The 12,406-nt window shown below is 41.7% G+C and overlaps 1 long non-coding RNA gene across 1 annotated transcript; it reads left to right on the top strand.

The window, feature by feature from the left end:
* The first annotated feature begins 10,224 nt into the window (after positions 1–10,224).
* On the top strand, positions 10,225–11,090 carry LOC142769395 (uncharacterized). Its single transcript, XR_012885822.1, has 2 exons — positions 10,225–10,751; positions 10,883–11,090. It is a non-coding gene; the product is annotated as an uncharacterized LOC142769395 (long non-coding RNA).
* Positions 11,091–12,406: the final 1,316 nt, after the last annotated feature.

Genomic DNA, 12,406 nt, shown 5'->3' with positions numbered 1-12,406 from the left:
CAACTTCAAACTCCACAAATACAGACTCGGCAACTAGAAATTTCATATCTAGAAACTCCACAACTAGAAACTGCAAAACTAGAGACTTCACAATTAGAAACTCAACAAATAGAAACTTCACAACTAAAAACTCCACAACTGGAAACTCCACAACTTGAGACTCCGCAACTTGAAACTTCACAACTAGAAACTCCTCTATTAAAAACTCCGCAACTAGAAACTCCACAACTCAAAACTCCACAACTAGATACTCCACAACTTGAAACTCTACAACTAGATACTTCACAACTGGAAACTCCACAACTAGATACTCCACAACTGGAAACTCCACAACTAGAAACTCCACAACTAGAGACTCCACAACTCGAAACTCCAAAACTAGAAACTCCACAACTAGAAACTCCACAACCAGAGACTCTGCAACTCCACAACTAGAAACTCCACAACTGGAAACTCCACAACTAGATACTCTGCAACTAGAAACTCCACAACTAGAGACTCCAAAACTTGAAACTCCACAACTTTGAACTCCACAACTTGAGACTCCACAACTAGAAACTCCACAACTTGACACTTCACAACAAGAAACTCCACAACCAGAAACTCCACAACTAGAAACTCCACAACTAGAAATTCCACAACTACAAGCTCCACAAATAGAGACTCGGCTACAAGAAATTTCATGTCTAGAAAGTCCACAAATAAAACTCCACAACTGGAAACTCCACAACTAGAAACTCCACAACTAGAAACTCCACAACTAGAGACTCCGAAACTTGAAACTCTACAATCAGAGACTCTGCAACTAGAAACTCTGCAGCTAGATACTCCACAAATAGAAACTCCACAACTAGAAACTCCGCAGCTAGAAACCACACAACTAGAGACTCCACAACTAGAAACTCCACAACTAGATACTCCACAACTTGAAACTCTACAACTAGATACTTCACAACTGGAAACTCCACAACTAGATACTCCACAACTGGAAACTCCACAACTAGAAACTCCACAACTAGAGACTCCACAACTCGAAACTCCAAAACTAGAAACTCCACAACTAGAAACTCCACAACCAGAGACTCTGCAACTCCACAACTAGAAACTCCACAACTGGAAACTCCACAACTAGATACTCTGCAACTAGAAACTCCACAACTAGAGACTCCAAAACTTGAAACTCCACAACTTTGAACTCCACAACTTGAGACTCCACAACTAGAAACTCCACAACTTGACACTTCACAACAAGAAACTCCACAACCAGAAACTCCACAACTAGAAACTCCACAACTAGAAACTCTGCAACTAGAGACTCCACAATTAGAAACTCAACAACTAGAAATTCCACAACTACAAGCTCCACAAATAGAGACTCGGCTACAAGAAATTTCATGTCTAGAAAGTCCACAAATAAAACTCCACAACTGGAAACTCCACAACTAGAAACTCCACAACTAGAAACTCCACAACTAGAGACTCCGAAACTTGAAACTCTACAATCAGAGACTCTGCAACTAGAAACTCTGCAGCTAGATACTCCACAAATAGAAACTCCACAACTAGAAACTCCGCAGCTAGAAACCACACAACTAGAGACTCCACAACTAGAAACTCCACAACTAGAAACTCCACAACTAGAAACTCCACAACTTGAAACCTCACGACCTTAAGTTACGCAACTAGAAAATCCACAGCTAGAGATTCCGCAACTAGAAACTCCACAACTAGAAACTCCACAACTCAAAATTCCACAACTAGAAACTCCACAACTAGAGACTCCACAACTCGAAACTCCACAACTAGAAACTCCACAACTAAAAACTCCACAACCAGAGACTCCGCAACTTCACAACTAGAAACTCCACAACTGGAAACTCCACAACTAGATACTCTGCAACTAGAAACTCCAAAACTAGAGACTCCAAAACTTGAAACTCCACAACTTTGAACTCCAGAACTTGAGACTCCACAACTAGAAACTCCACAACTTGAAACTCCACAGCTTGAGACTCCGCAACTAGAAACTCCACAACTAGGGACTCCACAACTGGAAACTCCACTACTAGATACTTCACAACTAGAAACTCGGCAACTAGAAACTCCACAACTAAAGACTCCACAACTTGAAGCTCCACAACTAGAGACTCTGCAACTAGAAACTCCACAACTCGAAACTCCACAACTGGAAACTCCACAACTAGACACTCCACAACAAAAAACTCTTCAACTAGAAACTCCTAAACTAGAGACTCCACAACTAGAGAATCTACAACTAGAGACTTCAAACTTGAAACTCAACAACTAGAAACTCCCCAACTAAAAACTCAACAACTAGAAACTCCCCAGCTTGAGACTCCGCAACTTGAAACTCCACAACTAGAAACTCCGCAACTAGAAACTCCACAACTAGAAATTCCACAACTCAAAACTCCACTACTAGATACTCCACAACTGGAAACTCGACAACTAGAAACTCCACATCTAGAGACTCCACAACTTGAAACTCCACAACTAGAGACTCTGCAACTAGAAACTCAACAACTAGAGACTCCGCAACTCAACAACTAGAAACTCCACAACTGGAAAATCCACAACTAGATACTCCACAACTAGAAAATCTACAACTAGAAACTCCACAACTTCAAACTCCACAACATGATACTCCAAAAATGGAAACTCCACAACTAGATACTTCACAAATGGAAACTCCACAACTAGATACTCCACAACAGAAAACTCCACAACTAGAAACTCCACAACTACAAACTCCACCACTAAAAACTCCACAACTGGAAACTCCACAACTAGAAACTCCACAACTAGAAACTCCACAACTAGAGATCCCGCAACTAGAAACTCCACAACCAGAGACTCCGCAACTAGAAACTCCACAGCTAGAAACTCCACAAATAGAAACTCCGCAACTAGAAACTCCGCAGCTAGAAACTACACAACTAGAGACTCCACAACTAAAAATTCCACAACTAGAAACTCCACAACTTGAAACCTCACAACCTTAAATTACGCAACTAGAAAATCCACAGCTAGAGATTCCGCAACTAGAAACTCCACAACTAGAGAATCTACAACTAGAGACTTCAAACTAGAAACTCAACAACTGGAAACTCCACAACTAAAAACTCAACAACTAGAATTTCCACAGTTTGAGACTCCGCAATGTCAAACTCCACAACTAGAGACTCCGCAATTCCACAACTAGAAACTCCACAACTAGACTCCGCATTTCCACAACTAGAAACTCCACAACTGGAAACTCCACAACTAGATACTCCGCAACTAGAGACTCCACAACTTGAAACTCCACAACTAGAAACTCCACAACTTGAAACTCCTCAACTAGAAACTCCACAACCAGAAACTCCACAACTAGAAAGTCCGCAACTAGAAACTCCGCAACTAGAGACTCCACAACTAGAAACTCCACAACTAGAAACTCCACAACTTCAAACTCCACAAATACAGACTCGGCAACTAGAAATTTCATATCTAGAAACTCCACAACTAGAAACTGCAAAACTAGAGACTTCACAACTAGAAACTCAACAACTAGAAACTCCACAACTAAAAACTCCACAACTGGAAACTCCACAACTTGAGACTCCGCAACTTGAATCTTCACAACTAGAAACTCCGCTATTAAAAACTCCGCAACTAGAAACTCCGCAACTAGATACTTCACAACTCGAAACTCCACAACTAGATACTCCACAACAGACAACTCCACAACTAGAAACTCCACAACTAGAGACTCCACAACTTGAAACTCCACAACTAGAAACTCCACAACTAGAAACTCCACAACCAGAGACTCCGCAACTCCACAACTAGAAACTCCACAACTGGAAACTCCACAACTAGATACTCCACAACTAGAGACTCCGCAATTCAACAACTAGAAACTCCACAGCTAGAAACTCCACAACTAGAGACTCCGCAATTCCACAACTAGAAACTCCACAACTAGAAACTCCACAACTAGAGACTCCGCAATTCCACAACTAGAAACTCCACAACTGGAAACTCCACAACTAGATACTCCGCAACTAGAGACTCCACAACTTGAAACTCCACAACTTGAGACTCCGCAACTTGAAACTTCACAACTAGAAACTCCTCTATTAAAAACTCCGCAACTAGAAACTCCACAACTCAAAACTCCACAACTAGATACTCCACAACTTGAAACTCTACAACTAGATACTTCACAACTGGAAACTCCACAACTAGATACTCCACAACTGGAAACTCCACAACTAGAAACTCCACAACTAGAGACTCCACAACTCGAAACTCCAAAACTAGAAACTCCACAACTAGAAACTCCACAACCAGAGACTCCGCAACTCCACAACTAGAAACTCCACAACTGGAAACTCCACAACTAGATACTCTGCAACTAGAAACGCCACAACTAGAGACTCCAAAACTTGAAACTCCACAACTTTGAACTCCACAACTTGAGACTCCACAACTAGAAACTCCACAACTTGAAACTTCACAACTAGAAACTCCACAACCAGAAACTCCACAACTAGAAACTCCACAACTAGAAACTCTGCAACTAGAGACTCCACAATTAGAAACTCAACAACTAGAAATTCCACAACTACAAGCTCCACAAATAGAGACTCGGCTACAAGAAATTTCATGTCTAGAAAGTCCACAAATATAACTCCACAACTGGAAACTCCACAACTAGAAACTCCACAACTAGAAACTCCACAACTAGAGACTCCGAAACTAGAAACTCTACAATCAGAGACTCTGCAACTAGAAATTCCGCAGCTAGATACTCCACAAATAGAAACTCCACAACTAGAAACTCCGCAGCTAGAAACCACACAACTAGAGACTCCACAACTAGAAACTCCACAACTAGAAACTCCACAACTTGAAACCTCACGACCTTAAGTTACGCAACTAGAAAATCCACAGCTAGAGATTCCGCAACTAGAAACTCCACAACTCAAAATTCCACAATTAGAAACTCCACAACTAGAGACTCCACAACTCGAAACTCCACAACTAGAAACTCCACAACTAGATACTCTGCAACTAGAAACTCCACAACTAGAGACTCCGAAACTTGAAACTCCACAACTTTAAACTCCAGAACTTGAGACTCCGCAACTAGAAACTCCACAACTAGGGACTCCACAACTGGAAACTTCACTACTAGATACTTCACAACTAGAAACTCGGCAACAAGAAACTCCACAACTAGAGACTCCACAACTTGAAGCTCCACAACTAGAGACTCTGCAACTAGAAACTCCACAACTCGAAACTCCACAACTGGAAACTCCACAACTAGACACTCCACAACAAAAAACTCTTCAACTAGAAACTCCTAAACTAGAGACTCCACAACTAGAGAATCTACAACTAGAGACTTCAAACTTGAAACTCAACAACTAGAAACTCCCCAACTAAAAACTCAACAACTAGAAACTCCCCAGCTTGAGACTCCGCAACTTGAAACTCCACAACTAGAAACTCCGCAACTAGAAACTCCACAACTAGAAATTCCACAACTCAAAACTCCACTACTAGACACTCCACAACTGGAAACTCGACAACTAGAAACTCCACATCTGGAGACTCCACAACTTGAAACTCCACAACTAGAGACTCTGCAACTAGAAACTCAACAACTAGAGACTCCGCAACTCAACAACTAGAAACTCCACAATTGGAAAATCCACAACTAGATACTCCACAACTAGAAAATCTACAACTAGAAACTCCACAACTTCAAACTCCACAACATGATACTCCAAAAATGGAAACTCCACAACTAGATACTTCACAAATGGAAACTCCACAACTAGATACTCCACAACTGGAAACTCCACAACTAGAAACTCCACAACTAGAAACTCCACCACTAAAAACTCCACAACTGGAAACTCCACAACTAGAAACTCCACAACGAGAAACTCCACAACTAGAGATCCCGCAACTAGAAACTCCACAACCAGAGACTCCGCAACTAGAGACTCCACAGCTAGAAACTCCACAAATAGAAACTCCGCAACTAGAAACTCCGCAGCTAGAAACTACACAACTAGAGACTCCACAACTAAAAATTCCACAACTAGAAACTCCACAACTTGAAACCTCACAACCTTAAATTACGCAACTAGAAAATCCACAGCTAGAGATTCCGCAACTAGAAACTCCACAACTAGAGAATCTACAACTAGAGACTTATTTATTTATTTATTTATTTCAAATACCCTCAGGGTACAAACGTACATTGAAGAGGGGAGGGGCAAAGAAAGTTAACACGTAATAATAACTTGGTTATAGTTTTAAAAATACAGAAATGAATTATCACGATGACACTTTAAACAAATATCAGTTACAAGAACAAAGGCCAATGAACCAAAATGAATAACACAGGAATCAAAACACTGGACTGTCCTGGAAGAATTACAAGATTTTATCATTGGATGCACTGCCAAAAGAGATATAATGAAGAAAAAAAAAAAAAAAATGTACAAAAAGTAGCCACTCGCAAAACTAGAATACGAGAAGCATAGCAACAAAAGGGAAACATATAAAAAAAAAAAAAAAAAAATTAAAGGTATGAAACAAACACTGAACGATGTTAACTCGAAATGAAACTTCGAAGTGCGATTTTGAAATTATTGGTGTTAGTTATGCTTGTGAGTGATGCAGGCAGATTGTTCCAGTCTCTGGTCGTTGTGGGGAGAAATGAGTGTGAAAAGCCGACGGTGTTGCTGTGTGGAATGTTTACCTTTTGGCGATGGTCGATGCGGGATGAAATGTACGGCGGTGGCTGAAGAAGCATAGAATGTAAATATGAATTGTGGTAGTAGATTTTATGGAAAAGATAGAGTCGAGATAGTTTTCGGCGATGTGATAGCAATGGAAGGTGTAGAATGTCTTTCATGTTAGTAACACTCGCAGTTCTTTGGTAATTGTTTAAAATGAAACGGACTGAGCGATTTTGTATTTTTTCTAGTAATTTTATGTGGTTCTGATATCCGGTGTCCCATACTGACGATGCATACTCAAGCTTCGGACGAATGAAAGTTGTGTACAGTAGTAGTTTTAATGAAGATGGCGCTTGAGGAAACTTCCGGCGAAAATATCCTAATGTGCTAGTGGCCTTGGTGGCTATGTAATCAATATGAGTTTTCCATGAAAGGTTATTGGTAATATGGACACCCAAGTATTTGTACGATGTTACGCATTCTAGTGGGATGTTATTAAGTGTGTAAGTAGGGGAAGTCACTTCAGCACTGGAAATCCTCATACTTTTGCATTTTCTAACGTTTAATTCCATACGCCATAATTGACACCATTTAGTTATGTTATTAAGATCTTCCTGAATTAGTGAAATGTCTGCGGCATCCGTCACCTTTCTATACAAGACGCAGTCATCTGCAAACAGGCATATTTTCGAAGAGACATTAGTAGGCAAATCATTAATATAGATTAGGAATAATAAGGGACCAAGCACAGACCCTTGCGGGACACCAGAATCAACAGGAATCAATGAGGAGTTAACGTCGTTAGCGGCTACAAACTGAACACGTGATGTTAGAAAGGCGCGAATCCAATTAATTACAGCTGTGTCGATGTTTAGAACGCTTAGTTTATGAAGTAGCAGTGCATGGTTCACTTTGTCGAATGCTTTAGAGAAGTCGAGAAATATACAATCTGTTAAAAAACCGCCATCTAGATTAGAGTGGAGAAAATGAGTGAAGGCTATGAGCTGAGTGTCACAGGAAAAGTTTTTGCGAAATCCATGCTGCGAAGCTGTGAAGAAGTTGTTATGTTCGAGAAAATTAACCAGATGTGTGTAAATTATATGCTCCATAACTTTGCAAGGCACTGATGTAAGAGAAATCGGTCTATAATTTTGTGGGTCATGGGATGGTCCTGATTTGTAAATAGGGATGACTCTGCCAGTTTTCCAGTCAAACGGTAAGGTACCCGAGTTGTAAGATTGCGAGTAAATATGTTCTAGTATGATTGAGCAATATTCGGCAGTGTTTTTTAAAAAGATTGCATTGATTTCGTCTACCCCGCATGATGCTTTAGATTTTAGTTTCTGAATGATGCTTTTGATACCCGTGGAGTTGAAGATTATGGGATGCATTGAGTGGTATTGAGTAGGATGGATCTCAGGCATCGGACCGGGAAGGTTAGGTGATGAGAATGACGAAGCGAAAGTTTCATTGAGCAGAGTAGAACACATATGCTCCGGTACAGGGCCCCCAGAACTTGTCAGCAGTGATATACCATTTTTATGAGCATTTCCCCGGATAATCTCCCAAAAGCGTTTTGGGTTAGCCTGTATTAAGTTTGGAAGCGTGGATTTAAGGAAGGAGACTTTGGCTGATTTTAGTGCTATGAGATATGAGCTTGCAGCGTTTTTGTATGTTAGCCAATGAGACGGTGTTGAGTGAAGTTTAGCTGTGCGGAATAAACGTTTTTTCTTATTGGATAATCGATTCAAATATGTACTATACCATGGTGATTTATTGTTAGCGTAAACAGTCCGAAGGGGGACATATTTGGTTATTAGCTCACCGATTTTATTTTTTAAAATGAACCAGTTAGTTTCGACGGAGCGTTCTAGATAACTAGGTAAAAAAGTGGCCAGAAACAGGCACAGTTCATTGTTGATGGCCTCATAATTAGCTTTTTTATAATTTCGAATCTTTTTCCGCTGTCGCTTTATCTTTTGATGAGGTGTTGTAATCGTGAAGAGCAAGATGTCGTGATCGCTCAGCCCTGGCATGTGTGTTACTGTAGAAACTTTATCAGTTGATGTCGTTAGAATCAGATCAAGGAGTGATGATTTGTTTTTTGTTACACGTGTTGGAAGTTTGACTATCTGGGATAAGCCGAAGTCAGAGCAAACTGAAACGAACCGATTGGCTTCAGCCGTTGAGGGGTTAGAAAAAGGGATCGAATGAGACCAGATGATGTCAGGAAAATTAAAATCACCCAAGAGTATAATTTGAACTCCCGGGAAACGCATGGTAACCGCATTTAAACTGTCGTGAATGTCATCACAAAAAGATGAGTCACTTGATGGGGATCTGTAGCAGACACCTAATAATATTTTCTTAAAACTAATTGTTAGGCAACACCAAATAAGCTCTAAATTCGAGTTGATTGGCACAAGAGAACAATTTATGGATTCTTTAACAGCGAGCAAGACGCCACCACTAATCCTACCAGTTCTGTCACTTCGGTAAACAGTATAACGGTTTGCACACTCAAAGAGTTCGGGGTTTGTTATTTTGCTACTTAGCCAGGTTTCTGTCAGTGCAATAATGTCGGCGTTACAGTCATCAATTATACCACAGAATTCATCTTTCTTGGGAAAATAACTACGAATGTTGGTAAAAAGGACTGAACACTTGCACTCGTTTATGGCTCCTCCCCTCAGATGTCCCTAACTCGGCGGTAACCTACGACCTGAGCGAAGAGTTCTGCTACGTTCATGCTCGTGTGTGGGTTTTTTTCTGTGTATTTCGAAAATGCAGTTCTTCGCTTCGTCGTATCCGTAAGATTTGCCATCGAATGTCAGCGTTTTATACCGAAGTTTGAAGGACGTAGTCTTTGATTTACCGTATTCTATTAGTTTTTTTCTTATGTTGCGCGTTGTTTGACAAAAATCTTCGCTCATTGCTATGTCAGTGCTCTTTAGCAAACCTCGTTTTGAAAAAACCAGCTCTCTCTTTTTAAATGTTTCAAATTTCGTTATAAGTGGTCGAGCTTTCGCTGAATCATAGCGTCCTATTCTGTGAGCGCGGCATATATCAGAACTTGTGACATCAATTTGGATAGTATTAGTCAGGAGGTTGATGATCTTTTTTTCCGATTCCAAAGAAGTTTCATCTGCGGCATCTGGAATTCCATAAAAGACAAGATTGTTTCTCCGCGATCGATCCTCTGCGTCATCAAGACGCGAATGCATATTACTAGTGTCTTTTTCAAGGCGCTCAACAGTGGTGCGTAGTTCTTTCATTTCATGCTGCCAGTGCTCGAAAACGGAGGTTTGGTTTTCAACTTTCGCCAGTCTGTCCTTTATTTCGTTCATTGATTCTGAAACTGACTGTTGTTGTTCTTTTAACACAGATACGGTGTCCAATATTGTTGTTTGCGCTGATTCCATTCTTTTTGTACGTTCGTTCAAATCCTTTATCGTTTTCACTAGTTCTGCTAAGTTGTCAGGACCTGGGTTGCTTTCTACATCCCCACAAAGAAGTAGTAGCAAAGAACAAAAAGGCAAGAGAACGGCTTGTGGGCACGGAAGCACAACAATAAAGGGTTCATCAGATCGGAAGCTACGACAAGGCAGTTTAGAAAGGTAACTAACCTGCAAGACGAAAAGACAGGTGCGTAAGCCTTTGGCTGTTCTTTCCATCGCGCTTCCGTGCCCACTGCAGTGATAGTGCTCGATGCTGGGTCTTATCCTATCCGGACGAGATGACGTTGATGTCGCAGCTGCGCACTGGTGGTGCTGCAGGTGGCGCTCGACGATGTTGGTCAGGTCCCAGCAAGCTGTTTCTGGCAGGTCTGGTGAAGGGGCAACAGCACAGATTCCGTCCGATAATGGAAGATCCGGGGAAGGGGCGGCTTCACGAATTCCGTCCGAGAGCGCGAAGCTTTCCCGTAGACCAGCCACTGGTACGCCGGCCGCGAAAACAGCGACGTACTGCAAGACGAAAAGACAGGTGCGTAAGCCTTTGGCTGTTCTTTCCATCGCGCTTCCGTGCCCACTGCAGTGATAGTGCTCGATGCTGGGTCTTATCCTATCCGGACGAGATGACGTTGATGTCGCAGCTGCGCACTGGTGGTGCTGCAGGTGGCGCTCGACGATGTTGGTCAGGTCCCAGCAAGCTGTTTCTGGCAGGTCTGGTGAAGGGGCAACAGCACAGATTCCGTCCGATAATGGAAGATCCGGGGAAGGGGCGGCTTCACGAATTCCGTCCGAGAGCGCGAAGCTTTCCCGTAGACCAGCCACTGGTACGCCGGCCGCGAAAACAGCGACGTACTGCAAGACGAAAAGACAGGTGCGTAAGCCTTTGGCTGTTCTTTCCATCGCGCTTCCGTGCCCACTCAAAAGACTTCAAACTAGAAACTCAACAACTGGAAACTCCACAACTAAAAACTCAACAACTAGAATTTCCACAGTTTGAGACTCCGCAACGTGAAACTCCACAACTAGATACTCCGCAATTCCACAACTAGAAACTCCACAACTAGAAACTCCACAACTAGACTCCGAATTTCCACAACTAGAAACTCCACAACTGGAAACTCCACAACTAGATACTCCGCAACTAGAGACTCCACAACTTGAAACTCCACAACTAGAAACTCCACAACTTGAAACTCCTCAACTAGAAACTCCACAACCAGAAACTCCACAACTAGAAAGTCCGCAACTAGAAACTCCGCAACTAGAGACTCCACAACTAGAAACTCCACAACTAGAAACTCCACAACTTCAAACTCCACAAATACAGACTCGGCAACTAGAAATTTCTTATCTAGAAACTCCACAACTAGAAACTGCAAAACTAGAGACTTCACAACTAGAAACTCAACAACTAGAAACTCCACAACTAAAAACTCCACAACTGGAAACTCCACAACTAGATACTCCACAACAGACAACTCCACAACTAGAAACTCCACAACTAGAGACTCCACAACTTGAAACTCCACAACTAGAAACTCCACAACTAGAAACTCCACAACCAGAGACTCCGCAACTCCACAACTAGAAACTCCACAACTGGAAACTCCACAACTAGGTACTCCACAACTAGAGACTCCGCAATTCCACAACTAGAAACTCCACAGCTAGAAACTCCACAACTAGAGACTCCGCAATTCCACAACTAGAAACTCCACAACTGGAAACTCCACAACTAGATACTCCGCAACTAGAGACTCCACAACTTGAAACTCCACAACTAGAAACTCTACAACTAGTAACTCTGCTACTAGAAACTCCACAACTACAAACTCCACAAATAGAGACTCAGCTACAAGAAATTTTGTGTCTAGAAAGGCCACCACTAAAAACTTCACAACTGGAAACTCCACAACTAGAAACTCCACAACTAGAAACTCCACAACTTGAAACTCCTCAACTAGAAACTCCACAACCAGAAACTCCACAACTAGAGACTCTACAACTAGAAACTCCACAACTTGAAACTCCTCAACTAGAAACTCCACAACCAGAAACTCCACAACTAGAAAGTCCGCAACTAGAAACTCCGCAGCTAGAGACTCCACAACTAGGAACTCCACAACTAGAAACTCTACAAATACAGACTCGGCAACTAGAAATTTCATATCTAGAAACTCCACAACT

This window comes from Rhipicephalus microplus, chromosome 8 (genome assembly GCF_043290135.1).
Source record: "Rhipicephalus microplus isolate Deutch F79 chromosome 8, USDA_Rmic, whole genome shotgun sequence".
Classification (NCBI taxonomy): Eukaryota; Metazoa; Arthropoda; class Arachnida; order Ixodida; family Ixodidae; genus Rhipicephalus; species Rhipicephalus microplus.
Note: the sequence above shows the minus strand (reverse complement) of the source record. Positions and strands in the feature narration are given on the sequence as shown.